Source organism: Nyctereutes procyonoides, unplaced genomic scaffold (genome assembly GCF_905146905.1).
Source record: "Nyctereutes procyonoides isolate TBG_1078 unplaced genomic scaffold, NYPRO_anot_genome, whole genome shotgun sequence".
Lineage (NCBI taxonomy): Eukaryota > Metazoa > Chordata > Mammalia > Carnivora > Canidae > Nyctereutes > Nyctereutes procyonoides.
In genome coordinates this window covers 242,482-260,760 of record NW_026575115.1, presented here as the reverse complement: position 1 = coordinate 260,760, position 18,279 = coordinate 242,482, and positions in this window count along the sequence as shown.

The following is an 18,279-nucleotide window of genomic DNA, read 5'->3' as shown; positions in this document are numbered from 1 at the left end:
TACTACTCTGAAAAGTAGTTGTATCATTACTTAAAAAAAAAAAGTTATTTTCATGTGTCTGCTGGCCATCTGTGTGTCTTCTTTGGAAAAATGTCTATGTCTGCCTTTTGCCATGAACTGGATTTCTCATATTTGGGGGTGTTGAATTTTATAAGTTCTTTATATATTTTGGGTACTAATCCTTTATTGGATATGTCATTTGCAAATCTCCCATTCTTTCAGTAGGTTGCCTTTGAGTTTTATTATTTCCTTCCCTGTGCAGAAGCTTTTTATTTTGATATAGTCACAATAGTTTGTTTGCTTTTGTCTCCTTTGCATCAGAAGACATATCTAGAAGGAAGTTGCTACCGTTGATGTCACAAACGTTACCACCTGTGTACTCCTCTAGAATTTTGAGGTTTCAGGTCTCACATTTAGGTCTTCAGTCCATTTGGATTTATTTTTGTGTATGGTGTAAGAAAGTGGTCCGGTTTCATTCTTTTGTGTATTGCTGTCCAGTTTTCCCCACACCATTTGATGAAGAGACTGTCTTTTTTCCATCAGATATTCTTTCCAGCTTTGTTAAAGATTAATTGACCATGTAGTCGTGGGTTCACTTCTGGGTTCTCTGTTCTGTTCCATTGATCTCTGTGTCTGTTTCTGTGCCAGCATCATACTGTCTTCATCACTACAGCTTTGTGACAGAGCATGAAGTCCAGAATTGTGATATCTACAGCTTTGCCTTGTTTTTTTCAATGTTGCTTAGGCTATTCAGGGTCTTGTGGTTCCATACAAACTTTAGGATTGTCTGTTCTGGCTCTGTGAAAAATGCTGTTGGTATTTTGACAGGGATTTCATTAAATGTGATTGCTTTGGGTAGTGTAGACATTTTACGAATGGGTTGAATGGAAGGGTTGAATCACTATATTGCACACCTGGAACTAACATTACACTGTATGTTAACTAACTGGACTTTACATAAAAACTTAAAGTTGTATATCAATACTCTTTTTAAGTGGTGAGTTTAGAGATATTAAATGAAGAAAAAAATTACAGAAAAATAAACATTTGCAAACACAAGGCTAACTGAAATAACTATTGCCCAGAAAGTTGAAAACAGAAAGCGTGGATAAACACACCAGTTCATATTAAGTTGAAAAAAATAACTGGTTTGTGCTGCTGTCATCTATTTGTGATGCATTATCTATGGAATTATGATGTAGCAGGAAATTGTGGGTGTGAGGTTTATGACTAGGACACACTCATGAAATGTATATGCGCTGCCGAAGCGAGCACCACACTCATGAAATGATTTTGTATATGTGCATGCACATAAGTACATGGCTGTGTATATGTGTTTTGGATCATTCTGGAAAAAATTTAACATAAAAATAACTGACTAAAGGTAATTCTTAGCACATGACTTAGCAAAGTTAACTTTAGACTTAATATAATTCTTACATCCTATTTGGAAATATTTAGCCATGATACAGTAGTTATTCTCCGTTAGTTCTTTGCTAACCACAATTTGCTTTAAGTCTGAATTGAACGAGGGCTCTTGCTGTCTATAGTGATGAAGCCACACATCTGCATATGTTCCCATGGTTTCAACCATCAGGTACTGAACTATCTGGAAAGGAGATGATTTGCCATTTGATACTGAGAAGATTCTTTGAATGTAAAATGCAATGAATTTATTTCATCTAAAATAAAAATTCATCTTCACTCACAAGCAAAGGATGCAATCATTGAGAACATCTCTTTGATGTTTGTTATTCACTACCTAAACACCTTATAAAATACTATATAGAAGAAAAACAGCTAGCTACAGTCATCCACGATTCACTTACCTGAGTTCTTGTGAAATTATGCCTCTGGGAAACCCCCTTGTTAAAAATTAATGTGGACCACACTTTGTGTCAGAAATCATCTAGAATTTCACAGGGTTGCTGGATTGAAATTCCTAATATTGTGGAATTAAGGGATAAAATGTTAAAAAAATTAAAATACCAAACAGCTTCAGATTAAAACTACTAATAATGACTTCACAGTGTTCAGTCGCATAATGTGGCTAGGTGAGTCAAGAGCTAAAGTTAGATAGACTCAGTTGTGCATAGTCCAGTTCCAAAGATGAAATGCAACAATGCTGAAATATCTGACTTTTACAGATAACCTCACAGTAGCTATTCTAAACATAAAAACTGTAATGTGAGGATTCAGTGTAGAGAAGTACCTTACTAAGTATGTTTTCCAATCAGAAAGTGAATAACAGTAAAGACTGCGGAGTTGAGAGAGGAAAAACTGAGTTCTATGCATAGTGAAAGCCCACCTGATGCAGAGGAAGGGTTTTAGTTTGGCTTTAAAGATCAGAGGAAGTAATACTTGTGGAAGAAAATTCTGCCTTTCATGTGTTGAGATTTCGAGTTCAAATTTAAAATACCATTTCAAATAGCATTTGCTTTCGTGGCAATACAATAGTAGATACAAAGTTTGCATATTTTGTGACAGTTGACTTTTTTTTTTTAAACAACCTGTTTCACCCATGTGTAGTATAAGCCCCTCTCTATTTGCCTGGAGATAGAAACTTAAATGAATTGATGTCTCCCTGGCCAATGCTTGGAAGAATTTGGAGAAAATTCTGATCCTAAACACAATAAAGTTTGTCCTTTATGTAAAGGTATTTAGAAATAAGCAGTTTTATTGCTACTGGGAACTAAGTTAATTTTATTTTGCTATATGTGGAGAAAATATCCTTAATCCTTTATGCTCCATCAAAGTGATGAAGTATAATATTGTATGCTATACTAAGACCATACTGGGAGAGAAATGTACCCAAGAGATAAGGGCTTTTCCAGAAAATATCTTAAAAATAAACTTTCTACCAAATTGTCAATTAGTCCAGAATACCTTTATTAACTTAGGGAGAGACAGAAGAAGCCACATGAAAATAAAGATGATGAAGTCATTTCTTACAGTTATTTTGAGTCTGACATAATGTTTCCCACATATAAAAACAATTTAATATTTCTGTAGACTTTTTGTAATGTATGGAGAATATTTGACTATGACATTCATTAAATTTAAAAATTTAGGGTTTCCTTGAATGATTTTCTGTATAACCTGATTTCAACAGATAATTGGCAATCTTATGCATCCTTTTATAAAACTACATCCTTAAATATAATTAATTAGTAAGCTTTGAAAAACTCCCACATCTCAAGCATGTTTTATAAAAAGACAAAGTTACTGATTTTGAATGTTAATTTATATTAAACTATTGTACTCTCTGTGCAGAGGGAACTGGTTTGCTTTAAAAACTGAAGAAACACAAAACACTGTCACACAGAAAACACTTTACCTGTAACCTTTACGTTGAATGATACATTGTTCCATTTAAAGTCATGATCCCATGATTCTTACATAAAATGTCCATTGCTTCTGTATCTAGAAGGATCTGTTGAGAGGCAAATGCTATCCAAATACAGTTCTGCAAAAAAAATAGAAACGTACAATGTCATGGTTCATGGCGGTGAACTGATGATGCATGGCTCCCCAAATAGAGACATCATTCCTATAAAATTTGTAAGAATACAGTTCAGAGACTATTTAACCTTTAGAACAAATCATTTTTATGGTCCTAGTAGAACTCAAAATATTTTATTATTTATATTTCTCTTTGGCACTGCATGCCAATGACAATGTTATCCTGTCAGGGGGAAAGAAGACATGTTGAATCTCACCCCTGTAGGAAGAACTTAAGGAAAGCACGTGTCTTCACCAAATACAGCAACAGAAGGACTCGGGGTTTGTCACTGATGCCAGGATGTTTATGAAATGATCTCTCAGACTCTGCCTTTCTTTTTTCTTCTTTTCAAGATTGCTTAACGTTTGTTGTTTTCTTCTCTGCCAGTGATGTGCCTTCAAGTAATTCCGATGCACATTCTACAACATTGAAGGGGGTTATACCAGGATCCAATTTACTGCTTCCTGTGTGTTTATTTTTCATATTGTCTATTTGTTAGTGTTCATTCCTCAGTTTGTCTGGCAGAGCTCATCAGAAAAAAAAAAAAAAGCAAAAACCATAAAACCACTTTCTAATTTTTAAGGATCTTTTGCTGTCATGGACTTAAGCTCATTTATGTTAAAAATATACCTTCTCAAGGAAATTGGTTTTCCAGTTTGCTTGGTTTGTTTGCCTTGCAATCATATTCCTTATTCTTTTCTTTTTTACAGCTTGCCAAAGACAAAATTTTCAGTGGGTGTAGTGCAGGGAAAATGGGGAAACAAAAAGAAATACAATATAACAAAGTGCTTTAAATTCCAGTGGGAAAATAAAAATGATTTGTGTTAAAGGTTAAATAGTCCCTAAACCATAATGTTACAAGTTTTATAGAAATGATGTCTCTATATTCTCCTGCAATGTATCATCAATCCACAGCCAAATACCACTGACATTGTATATTTTTTATCTCTGCAGAACAATATTTGGATACCACTTACCTCTGAGGCAGTTCTTTTGGAAATTATAAATATATTTCTTTCCGGGGATCAAAAGAATGCACATCAAAATGAAAGATGAAGTGTGGAATCTGAATTCACAGCTGCTTTATGCAATCTGGAAGGAGTACAGGATTTCTCATTTTAGTTCACTTCTCAAAGCTTTGTAGATAGAAGCCTAAAATGATGTATTTGAATTTTTTTAGACTCTTCTCTGACTGTGTAAATGATTGCAATCAATCAGATTTTCTTTGTTCAAGAAGAACCATGAAATTACAATATGAAATTTTTTTCACATGTAATTTTAGTTGTATAGTGGGCAATGACTGACAGCTTACTCGTGTCCCACTGTGGCCAGAATATGCTGTTATTTCTGGATAAATATTTTTATGTGAGAAAAGTTAACTGTAAGTAGATTTTAAGTTTCCTTTGAAAGGAGTTTTGAAGGATACAAAACTATATTTTGAGTATTGTGTCTAATGAACTAACATAAGCATTTATTGAAACTGTTAAGATACATTAAATCATTCCCAGTAACAAAAACAGAAATCTGAACCAAATAACAGTTGTCTTTTTCATGTTAGTTTGTAAAGTATAAGCATTTTCAGGAAAGTATCCTCGCCTGTTCCAAAAGTGCCACATTAGTTACAAAATGACTTTTAAATATTGACAAAATAGGGCAGCCCTGGTGGTGCAGCGGTTTAGTGCCGCCTGCAGCCTGGGGTGTGATCCTGGAGACCCAGGATTGAGTCCCACATCGGGCTCGCTGTATGGAGCCTCCTTCTCCCTCTGCCTGTGTCTGCCTCTCTGTCTCTGTGTCTCTCATGAATAAATAAAAAAAGGAAATATTGACAAAATAACTTTATTGCTAATAAATACCAATGGCAGCGTGGATTATAAGCAAACTCGGATGCATTTTCTTATATTTAGAAAGAAAAGTTGACTGTACTCATGAGAACTTTTGGAAATACACTGTTTCTATAAAACCAGCCTAAGTGTATTCTGGATTTATTCAAGGTTTCAAAACTTACTTGAATCCTAAACTGTAAATGTATACTATCTAATATGATTTCCCCCTTTGATTTGGCTATTACGCTGAAAAACTTTCTCTTCTTAAAATAAATTTAGTATAAATGTTATTATGATAAAAAATCATACGGATCTTGGACAATCTACCCCCCTACCCCCTGATAAAAGCACTTCTCTCTCTGGATCATGATGACGTCAAAGATGATATAAAACCAAAGAGACGTATTGTTTAAGGATGTTGCAAAACAAAACATTTTTGGAGCTTTTTGTTCCATTTACTAGCCCAAGGTTACTTGTACATAAAGATATCTATTTCACATGGTTAGAAAGAGTGCTGATATTTTCTGTAGTCATTAAATCAAAATAACTTGGGTTGATACCATGGGCTCGGTATGAATTATGTGCTGGCTAATGAGTGGGGAGCGCTGTGCCTGTGCTGTCTCGCTCCTGGCCCTTTCAAGGTATTGGTTTGTGTGGGGAATAGCACATAAACCTGAATTCTACATAATTAAGATTGTGGTAACTCCTACATAGGAAACAATAAGGTGACGAGGTGGAGGATAATTGAGATTAATATTAAGGTGCTTTGTTTTTTTCCGAAGAGGTAACATTTAATATGAGACTTAAATTGTGAAAAGAAACCAGTTATGTCAGGGGAATAGAGATGGGTAAGGGGGTGCGCAGCATGTACTTTCCCTAGAAAGGGGCAAATGCTTGTCTCCAGCTCTGTGGAAAGAGGCCTGGTTGCAATGTTACCGATGTAGGGAGAGGCTCAGGGAGGAGAGAGCTCAGGCCAGATGGAAAAGAATATCTAAATTTGGATATGGGATTGGGATTTTCCCGCTGAACATTGGTAAACTATTTAAGGGTTTAAATCAAGTGATGTGTCTGTGGCTATTCATATACTCTATTTCTTCCAGATTCAGCAATGGAAGATTGCAGTTTCTAGGAATTTGTCCTTTTCTTTTGGTTGTCCAATGTACTGTCCTAACATTTTTTCATAGTAGATTATCTTAAAAAAAAAAGATTTATTCATGAAAGACACACAGAGAGAGGCAGAGACATAGGCAGAGGGAGAAGCAGGCTCCCTGTGGGGAGCCCCATGTGGACCTTGATCCCAGGATCCCAGGATCATGACCTGAGATCAAGGTCCACAAAGCTCAACCACTGAGCTACCCAGGTGCCCCTCATAATAGTCTCTTGTAAGCCTTGGCATTTCTGTGGAGTTGTAATTTCTCCTTTTGCACTTTTGATTTCATTTATTTGAGCCATGTCTTTTTTTTTTTTTTTTTTTTGATGAGTGTGGCTAAAGATTTATCAGTTTTGTTTATTTTTTAAAGTACCAGCTCATGGATTCATTGATCTTGTCTATTGTTTTTTAATCTTTATTTTGTTTATTTGCCCTCTGATCTTTATTTCCTTCCTTCTCTTAACTTTGGGCTTTGTTTGTTATTCTTTTTCTAGTTCTTTAGGTATAAGGTTAAATTGTTTACTTGAGATTTTTCTGTTTGTTTCTTGAGGTAGGCCTATATCTTTGTAAACTTCTAAAACAGCTTTTCCTGTATCGCAAAGATTTTGCAACATTGTGTTTCTACATTCTTTCACTTCTATATGTTTTTACTTATATCTTTGATTCTTCACTGACCCATTTATTATTGAGTAGCATGTTGTTTAGCCTCATTTTTTTTCTGTTTTCATTTTTTTTCTTAAAATTGATTTTTGGCTTTATACTGTTGTGGTTAGAAAACATGCTTGACATGATTTCAAACTTCTCAAATTTATCGAGGCTTGTTCTGTGCCCTAATATGATCTATTTTGGAAAATGTTCCATGTGCACTTGAAAAGAATGGATACCCTCTGTTTTCGGGTAGAATGGTTTACATATATCTGTAAGTCCACCAAGTCTACTATGTCATTTAAAGTCAATGTTGGCTTTCTAATTATCTGATTGGATGATCTATCCATCAGTGTAAGTGGGGTGTTAAAGCTCCCTGATGTTAGTACATTACTATAAATTTCTCTCTTTATATTGATTAACTTTTGCTTTATTTTTTAGGTACTGTTATTTAGGGTACATAGTCACAATTATAGTGGCTTTTGTTAGATTGATTCCTTTATTAATATGTAAGGCCCTCCTTTGTCTCTTGTGAAATTGCTTATTTTAAAATCTATTTGTGTCAGAAAGCATAAAGAAATAAAAGGCTTCCAACTTAGGAAGAAGTAAATCTCTCATTATATGCAAATGATACTATATGCAGAAAATACAAAAGATTCCACTAAAAAGTGCTAGATCAAAACAATATGATACTGGCATAGAAATACATAGGCCAATGGAACAGAATAGAAAATTCAGAAATGAATCTACAACTATATGACCAATTAATATTTGACAGTACAGTAAAGAATACCCAATGGGAAAAAAGATACTCTTCAGCAAATGGTCCTGGGAAAACTGGACCATTCTCTTACACCATATACAAAAATAAATTCAAAATATATTTAAAACCTAAGTGGGAGACCTGAAACTATAAAAATCCTAGAAGAAAACGTGAAGAGGTTCTTTAACATTGGCCATAGCAAATTCTTTCTAGATATGTTCCCTGAGGCAAGGGAAACAAGCAAAAATAAACTACTGGGACTATATCAAGTAAAAAGCTTCTGTGTAGTGAAGGAAATAATCAATAAAACTAAAAGGCAACCTACTATATGAAAGAAGGTATTTGCAAATGATGTATCTGAAAAAGGGTTAGTATCCAAAACTGATAAAGAATGAATACAACTCAACATCCTTAAAGCTATCCAGTTACAAAATGAACAGAAGACATGAACAGATATTTCTCCGAAGAAGACCTACAGATGGGCAACAGAAACCCGAAAAGATGTTCAACATCATTCATCATTGGGGAGATGCAAATGAAAACAACAAAATAACACCTCACATCAAATGTTGGTGAGGATGTAGAGAAAAAGGAACCTTCTTGTACTGTTGGTGAGAATGCAAACTGGTACAGCCACTCTGGAAAACAAAATGGAGGTTCCTCAAAAAGTTAAAAATAGAACTGCCCTCCAGTAATTGCACTACCAGGTTTTACACAAAGAATACAAAAATACTAATTCAAAGGTATACATGTACCCCTGTGTTTATTGCAGCATTATTCACCGTAGCCAAGCTATGGAAGTAGCCCAGGGTCCATCTATTGATGAATAAAGAAGTGATATGTGTATGTCTGTGTGTGTGTGCGCGCACGCATGCACATACAACGGAATATTATTCAGCCATTTAAAAAAACATATTGCCATTTTCTTAATTGTTTCCTTTTTTTAAAAAAAGTTCTATTCATTTTTTGGTCTTATTCTGTTCCCTTATGTTTTGATGACTTACTATAATGCTTGATTTTTTCCTCTTATTTTTGTGTATGTACTACAAGGTTTTGGTTACCATAAACTCTATTTATGTACCAGTCTATTTTAGGTGGATGGCTGTTTAAATTTGAACATATTTTGAAAGTGCTGCATATTCACTCCCAAGTCACCACGTTTTAGATATTTGGTGTCATGTTTTTGTATCTTTTTATTTTATTTATCCCATAATTATTGTAGGCATACTTGACTTTACTATTTCTTTTTCCTTTTAACCTTCTTTTTAGCTTTAAGATTATTGATTTATTAACCTTATTATATGTTTGCTTTTACCGGTGAATTTTTTCTTCCATAATTTCCTGATTTATAGTTAAGGATTTCTTTTTTGGCTTAAAGAAGTCCTTTCAGCATATCTTGTAAATCTGGTTTCATGGTGATGAACTCCTTTTTTTTTATTTTTTAAAGATTTTATGTATTTACTCATGAGAGACACAGAGAGAGAGGCAGAGACACAGGCAGAGGGAGAAGCAGACTCCCTACGGGGCGCCTGATGCGGCGCTTGATCCCAGAACCCTGGGATCATGACTACAGTCATAAGCAGATGCTCAACCACTGAGCCACCCAGGGATCCCCATGGTGATGAACTCCTTTAACATTTGTCTACCAAGGAAACTTTTATTTCTCTTTCAATTTTGAAAGGTAAACTTGCTGGCTGGAGTATTCTTGGTTATTGTTGTTTTGTTTTGTTTTTTCTTTCAGCCCTTTGAATATACCATGCCACTTCTGGACAGCAGTTTCTCCTAAAAAAAAAAAAAAAAAAAAAAAAAAGCAGTTGCTCTTATATTCCTTTTTGTGTCACTAGTTGCTTTTCTCTTGTTGCTTTTGTGTCTTGTTGTGGATCTCTTTGGGTTCAAATTGTTTGGGACTCTGCTTTCTCCACCTGAATATCTGTTTTCTTTCTCAGGCTAGGGAAGTATTCAAGTATTAATTCTTCCAATGTATTTTCTTTCCTATTCTCTACTCCTTCTTGGGCCTCTATAATATGAATAGTTGCTCATTTGATGTTGTCCCCATATGTGCCTGACCCTATTGTCATTTTCAAGCTTCTCTTTTCTTTTTGTTGTTCATTGTGAATGATTTCTACTACCCTGTCTTCCAGATCACTGACCTATTCTACCTCCAGTAATCTATCTGTTGATTTCCTCTAATCTCTGTGTGTGTTTTCTTTTCTTTTTTAATCTTTTTTTTTAATTTTCTTTTTCATTTCTCCCCTCCCCCACTTCCCCCTTGGTCACAAATTCTTTTTCTTTCTTTCTATTTTTTTAAAGATTTATTATTTATTTATTTATTTATTTATTTATTTATTTATTCACAGAGACACATGGGAAGAGGCAGAGACACAGGCAGAGGGAGAAGCAGGCTCCCTGCAGGGAGCCTGGCGGGGCCTGATCCCTGGATATGGCATCAGGATCAGGCCCTGAGCTGAAGGCAGGCGCTCAACTGTTAAGCAACCCAGGCACATCTGATTCTTTTTATTTTCTATATCTTTGTTGAAAATTTCACTAAGTTCATCCACACTCTTACCCAGTTTGGTGAGTATATTTATGACCATTAATTTAAACTCTTTTTCAGGTAGATAGCTTATCTTTCACTTAGTTCTTTTTCTGAAGTTTTATCTTTTCCTTTTGGGCAGGATATAATCTTTTGGTCATTTTGTCCGACTGTGTTTTCTCAATATATTAGGTAAGTCAGGTACTTTTCCTAGTTTTGAAAGTAGTGGTCCTATGTTAAAGGCACCTTGTGGGGCTCGCTAGCACAATCACCCATTTTCATCAGCACCAGGTACTCCAGAGATGTCCCATATGTGGGCTTCATGTTCTTTCCTATTGTTTCTGGGCCATGACTGCCTCAAGCACCCTGTGGTTTGGGCTTTCTCCAGGTTAGCCAGTTGAGAGGCTCAAGTTTAGTTGCTGTGAGTATGCTAATATGTGGGGTTAGCCCCTGGTGTGACTGGTTGTAATGTTTGGCTATGACTGTTGCTGTCTTGCTGATTGGAAGAGCTGGTCTTTCCAACTTCTAGATACATAATTTCTCTGTAGAGGTGCTACTCCTGACCAAGGCTGCCCACTGAGTGTCACAGGGTGGGAGTCACTTTGGAAGGGTGATAGGTATGCAGATTGAGTGGAAAGATCTGCATGAAAAAATAGTGGGGTGCAATGAAGAATGCTTGCAAGGCAGACGGAGAGTGTCAGAAATAGACCACCAGCATTACGCAAGGTAGAGTGAAGGAAGGCAAGAGAAATAGCTCCCATCAATGTTTTTGTTCCTGGGAAAGTACCTATAGATGCTATAGGGCATGTTTTTTTCACCACATGCCCTAAAATTAATCAATAAATCATATATGATCCAGTGGTTTTCAAACTGCTGCCTCTGTGTTGGGTTTAAGAGCAAGTTCGATTGTGTACAATCCCTTGAAGGGTAGAGTCCCAGTTTCTTATAGACCTCTGGGTATCCTATAGATATGCTACACTGATTTTCAAAGACATGTGTTATGGGGGTGCATCTTCCCATGCATGGCCCTAGGATGGGGCTATGTGATGTGGGACTGGAGCCTCTCACTCCTCAGGAGGGTTTCTGTACTCTGATATCTCCCACTTGTGGGTTGCAGCACTGAGGTCTCTGCCCCTTACTCTCCTCAGTATGGCTTTTAAAAAATGTCTTTAGCTTTGGAAGATCTATTCTGCGCTCCTTCAGGTTGCACAACTTTCACAAAGTTGCTGTATATGTAGTTGCAGCACTGGTGTGTACATGGGGTGAGGTGAGTTCTAGATCTTTCTACTCCACCATCTTTCCCTCATCTAATCTAATACATGCTTCACTTCATTTCCTATGATTGTATGATTGTACCCCTTCCTTTACTCTTCCTCAGCCATACCAGTCTTTTACTTGTTGTTCTCAGCCATGCTAAATACACTCTGATGTTAAAGCCTTTTTACTGGCTTTTTGGACTATGAAATTCTCTTTCCTCTAGATATGCACAGAGATCTCTTTTTTATCCCTTCAAGTCATTGCTCAATACTACTTTCTCAGTGAAGCTTTCCAAAGCCATCATACAAAACTACAAACCTTCAGTCTCTGTCCTTCAAAACTGTCTTTTCATTTTCTTCCTCCATACCATTTAAATTTAGTATTAAGATGTGCAGGGTGTGGGGCCCCTGGGTGGGTTGGTCCCTTAAGTGTCTGCCTTCAGCTCAGTACATGATCCCAAGGTCAAGGATTAAGTCCTGCTTTGGGCTCTCTGCTCAGTGGGGAGTCTGCTTCTCCCTCTGCCTCTGTCCCTGATGCTGGCTCTCTTGCTATCTTCCTGCTTGCATGTTCTGTCATATATATAAATAAAATCTTAAAAAAAAAAGTTTGCAGGGTTCATTTTATTTATTTACCAGCTAGAATGTAAACTGTAAGAGGGCAGGAATGTTTGACTGCTTTAATTTTTTCATCACTTCTTCGTGCTAAAGATATAGTGAGCACTCAAATATTTTTTAAATTAACTAGTATATAGTCATTTGTATTTATATTATTTTACAAAACTTATGGAATATTTATAAAATGCTATATATTAAGACCATAGACAAAATTTTAGTTATCAAAATAGGAATAATAAGTACCATATTCTCTGATTATGATATTAAAAAGATTTTTTTAAGTAAGAAAAATTAATGAAATTACCACATGGCAGGTAATTTAAGAATATCCAAAAAGCTGTTTGTAAGGACACAATTAAAAGTGAAATAATGACAATGAAAAATCACTTCAGGATGCAAGTAATGCTAAGCATTAAAGTCAATAAGTTAGAAGAATGAACAGTCTAATAAATATAAAGATAGAAATGAAATCATTTTATTAAGAAATAGACTTAGTAAATAAAAGAATTGGCTTTTTGGAAAATATAATTAAAGATAAGTAATGACCTTTCTTAAGAAATAAAAACAAAGAGGAGAATATAGAAAATTTAGGAATCATATATGGAATAAAACAAACAGAAATTTGTAAATGTCTAAAGAATATTTTAATCGGATTTGGAAGCCTCTATGCAATTGATGAATTTTAGAAACATTAAATGGCTGTCACTCTCAAGAAACATAAAATCTCAATAGGCCAATAATTATAAAATAATTGTAAAAGTTATCAAAATCTAAGTACCTGATAAAGATAATTCCCAGAAAATGTTATAGTTTAATGACCTAATCTAAAAAGAACAAATTAGTCTAATACTATTTAAATTTTTCTAGGGAAAAGATAAAGTTTCTAAAACAGTTTTACAAAACTAGTATGTTAGACTAATTTATAATTGGAATTAGGAATTTAAAAAAAATATTGGATAAGTTTTCTATAAGATATGGTCTTGTTAAATAAGAATAAATGTGATTAAAGTTTCCCATATTCAACATGCATAAAATATTTTTCAAGGCAAAATACCACCAACTACACCAAAATAAAAATGACTAAAAGAAATACGTAACATATGCAATAGAACACTAATATAATAAGAGCATTCAAGGACAAAATATCTAATACAATACCACTTATTGATAAAATCAGGTAATTATATTGAAATTTTATAGGCAAAAGTGTATCCAAAGATGTCTACAAGGAGATTCACAGCAGGAATTTATAAAAGCTAATCACTGTAAATATACCAAATGTACATCAATAACTGAGTAAGTACTAGTGGTATACCCTTAGAACATAATATAGAAGAAAGAAAATTTATAGCTATTTCTAATAGCATGTAATAAATGTTTCAAATATAAGAAAATATGATTCCATCTGTACAAAGGTAAAATTTGGCAATAAAAGTTTATTGTGTTAAAAGTCAGGATAGGGTTAACCAGGTGATGGAGTATTAACCAAAATGATACTACCTTGAGTTGGTATCTAAGGTAGTTCTGGATTGCTGGCTATTTTTTATTTTTTTATTTCTTTGATTGAATAAATATATCCACTTCTAAATTTATATGAAGCTGAGGTTCACTTTTCCAAACATATATGTGTTTTATATCAATAAACATTCTAGGGATCCCTGGGTGGCGCAGCGGTTTGGCGCCTGCCTTTGGCCCAGGGCACGATCCTGGAGACCCGGGATCGAATCCCACGTTGGGCTCCCGGTGCGTGGAGCCTGCTTCTCTCTCTGCCTGTGTCTCTGCCTCTCTCTCTCTGTGTGACTATCATAAATAAATACAAATTCAAAAAAAAATTCAAAAAGATAAAAAATAAAAAAATAAAAAAATAAAAAGGCCATTTAAAAAAAATAAATAAACATTCTAAACATATTCACAGGGTAAATAAATAAATATCTCCAAGGATATATAAGAAATTGATCAAAGGGAGTTTGCCACGTGATTTAAATGGAACAAAGAAATGCAGGGATATTTTGGTTGTGTAAATTTCTTTTTAAAATTATAAGGCTGCACAGATATTCACATTGTTTAAAAGTTTGAAACAATGAATTTTTTTAATCCCTTATTTGACTTATTACCTCAGTTACTATTATGCTTGGAATGTTTTTCCAGACATTTCTCTTTGAGGTTAATTGTCCTGGAATGTCTGAGTGGCTTAGCTGGTTAAGCATCTGACTCATGATCTCAGCTCAGGCCTTGCTTTCAGGGTTGTGAGTTCAAGCCACGCATGGGGCTGCACGCTAGGTATGTAGCACACTTAAAAATAAATAAACCAATAAAAATAAAATAAAAATAAAAATAAACAATGTGTCCTTATATTCATAGAGAAATAGATCATTTTTGTGTATTTGGTGGTATTCATATGTATTTACAGTATACAGTTTGGTTGAACAATATGTGTATATAATATGTTGTGGAGATCTATATAAGAACTAAAGTTCTAACTCATTTTTTCTAAGTGTTGTGAGAAATATCATATATCATGGATACACCTTTTGCTGACTTCTTAAATTGTTGCTATTACTAGCAATTGCTTGTTATTGCAGATAATCCTCCTCATTTACCATCTTTTCCTATAATACTTTATCAGCCGCTTTCTTTCATTTCTTAAGAACTTTAGATATCTGTCTACACTCAAATCCCACAATTCCTATCATAATTCCCAGACATTTCAATAATCATATAGTCTACTTCATATCTTGGCTTTCGGGATGTTATCCTTTTCTCAAATGACCTTTCCTTCTTCTGTATCCTAGCCAATCCCATGGACGTACCTACAACTAGGTGATTATTACCACTGCTACCCTTCCCTAATCCCAAATTTAAACACTAAAGAATAATCTACCATCTTGTTTCTATCCCACCTCTCTAGTATTACTCCTTCTGGTATTGCATTCCCAATAATGTCTAGATCATATTTGAGCATTCAATCCATTTAAGGTGTGTTTTTGATTTCCCATCTAATGCCCTTGACTTTCTCCCTTGCCTGCTTAAATTCCTAAAGGGTATGAGCTGTCTAGAAAGATCATCAGGGTTGGAGATCTAGCTCCATCATCTACAAATTCCAAAACATGAGTGAAATAGCCCAACCTGTCTCTATGGCAATTTCCTCATCTGTACAAATGGGGAACATATATCATCTACCTCATAGGGCTATTAAGACATTTAAATGAGTGAATAATCATAAAGAGCATAGAATGGTACCTGGCATATTGTAAAGATATGTTACTAATAAAAATCTATTATAATAGTTACTGAATACCCTCAAATTTGACTCCTTTTATCATATGCATTTTGCAAAATACTAACTCTTGGTAAATCTAACTCTTTGCCTTCTCAGTGACCACCTGAAGGTGGCTAAGGAAGGAGAAAAAAAAATGTTGCTGAGTACTCTCACTTTTGATTCAGGATTACTGAAATCACTGGCCTTTTCACTTTGTAGACAATCATACATTTCTTTTCCATCCACTCTGCCAATCTCTTACATGTCAGCCTCCTGCATTATCCTCTTTCTTCAAAACCCCTAAAACCTCATTTCCTTTTCTAACCCTCAGTTGCTGACTTTTTTTATTTCTTTTCTCTGAGAAAACAGAAGACACTATATGAGAAATTCTGCAAGCTCCCAATTTCAGGTACATGGATTTGTGCCCGAATAATGTTCTCTCTTCTTACAGAGGTTAAACTATCCTTATTCTTAGCTAAGGCCAGTTCTCTTTTTATCTATTTTTTCCTACCTTCATATATTACTGTTTTATCCTCTGTCTTGGACCATTCTATTCAGCATACGGATGTACTTTTATTACTTCCTTTTAAACTGCCACACCAAACAAAATCACTATCCTCCTCAGAAACCAAGCCCTTTAGCTCCCTGAAAATACTCTACTCTCCATTTTCTCTTAAATTCGCTCAGATTTTCATCCCTTGACACTTTCAAAGATCCTGAATATTATCTATATTAATACTTAGAATAGTTAATTCCCAGAAGTGATCTAATTCGGGACTACTAACAACATTAGATATTTTGGATCATTATGCTACTGACAACATTTGACACTGTTGCTCATTATATCTTTGAAAGGCTCATTTCATTGGCCCAACATCGAATCTTGATTCACCTGCCCACTTGCTGCTACTGCTAAGTTCTTTCTTTCCCCTTTTTTCCCCTCCCTCTCACAGAGTCAGCATCTACAGTGCCCAAGCCTGTTGCTGTTTCCCTTCTGTATCTATACAAAATCCATAGTAGACCTTACCTTGTCTTACAGCTCTGTATTGTAATATAGCACTAACTCCCAAATTAATAAATCCAGATTAGTCTATTCCTCTGAAATGAGATGTATACTTCTAATCCCCTACTTTGTTTTTTTCTTACATATATATTAGATATATAAAAGTTAACAAATCCAAAATTGACCTCTCAACATATCTCCATGAAACAGCTCCAACAGCAGTATTTCTGATCTCAGGAAAAGTCAACTAAAACTTCTCTGTTGCTCTGAGCAAAAAATCTTAACATTATCCTTAACTATTATTTTCCCTCCATTCTTCATCTCATCCATTAGGATATTAGTTTTTTCTTTCAACAAACAAAAGTATCTATAAATAAACCACCTCCATACTTTATCCTGGTCACAGTTTGCACCATCTTTCCTGGATTATTTCCAATGCCTCCTAACTGGTCTTGCCACACTGGCACTTGCCCCACTTCCCTCCATTTTCAACATGGCAGAAAGAGTGATTGTATTAGAACAAAGCACATGTCATTTCACTCCCCTGCTAAAATACCTGCATTAAGCATTTATTTTACTCAGATTAAATATCACCTTCCTTACAATAGTTTACACAATTCTATAGGAGCTGATCACCTGTGCTCCTCTTCTTGCTCTGCTCCAGTCATATCGGACTTTATGATTATTCAAATATACTACGCATGTTTCCAGCTTAGGGTCTTTTCTCTCTTAATGATCTCCCTATAGGGGGAATGCTTCCCTTCACCCCCATTCCCTGCCCAGAAAATCACAGACAAGCCCTCAGTTCCTTTAGGTCACTCACAAAAACATTTTTCCAGAATATCTCTTTGGTTAATTTCAATGCCCAGAAAATTCACTCCTCTTCTGCTTTGTTTCTCATTTAAGCCCACAAATTTTAGTCATTTATAGTTGTGTGTTCCTCTTCCTCAATTTAAGCTGAGTGCCATAATACTGGCAAATACAATACCTGCCGTATCATAAATGGTTGCAATCTGCCAAAGACACAGCTGGCAAAAAAACAGAATGTACCCTGGAATCTAGTAATGTGAATGAATTATCATCCACTAAGGGTCAAAGCGAGGGAACTGAAGAGGGGTGTAGAGAGTACCATCTCCTTGGAGTTGTGGCCAGGGCTTTTAGTTGCCCATTTCCAAAGGGAGCTCTTTGATACAGTGGAGGGAGATCTAGAGAGTAAATTGAAAATATACAGCTTAGTGTTCAATAAAAATGGTGAATGAATGCTTCAATGACCATCTATGTAAATGCCTGTGACACACAATTAACCCTGTTTTCTCTAGAAGCATAATTAATAAGCCCAAGGAAATTTATCTACCAATCAATATGAAGATTTGAAATATAGCATTCTAAAAACAAAACAACAGAACCCCGTTATCCTACCAACAAAATATAGGTGACAAATCTTCTACCAATCATATCATTAAAGGTCTATTTTGACACTGTGTTCGTTTTCTACTGATACTGTAACATATTGCCGCTAAAAAAATGATTCTGCGGAACAGCTCTAACAATGATGAATGGAAATTGGTATATAAAAACTGCTGTTTCCTTGCCCCTCAAGTGAGATACTCTTTAGATTTGATCTAAATCATTTCCTACAAGTGCATACCAGGTCTGAGACCCAGGTAACCCCAATGGCGTTGTGCTCATCAGTGCAAAATTTATGGAGCTCCGTTCCATGTCTCGCTTGT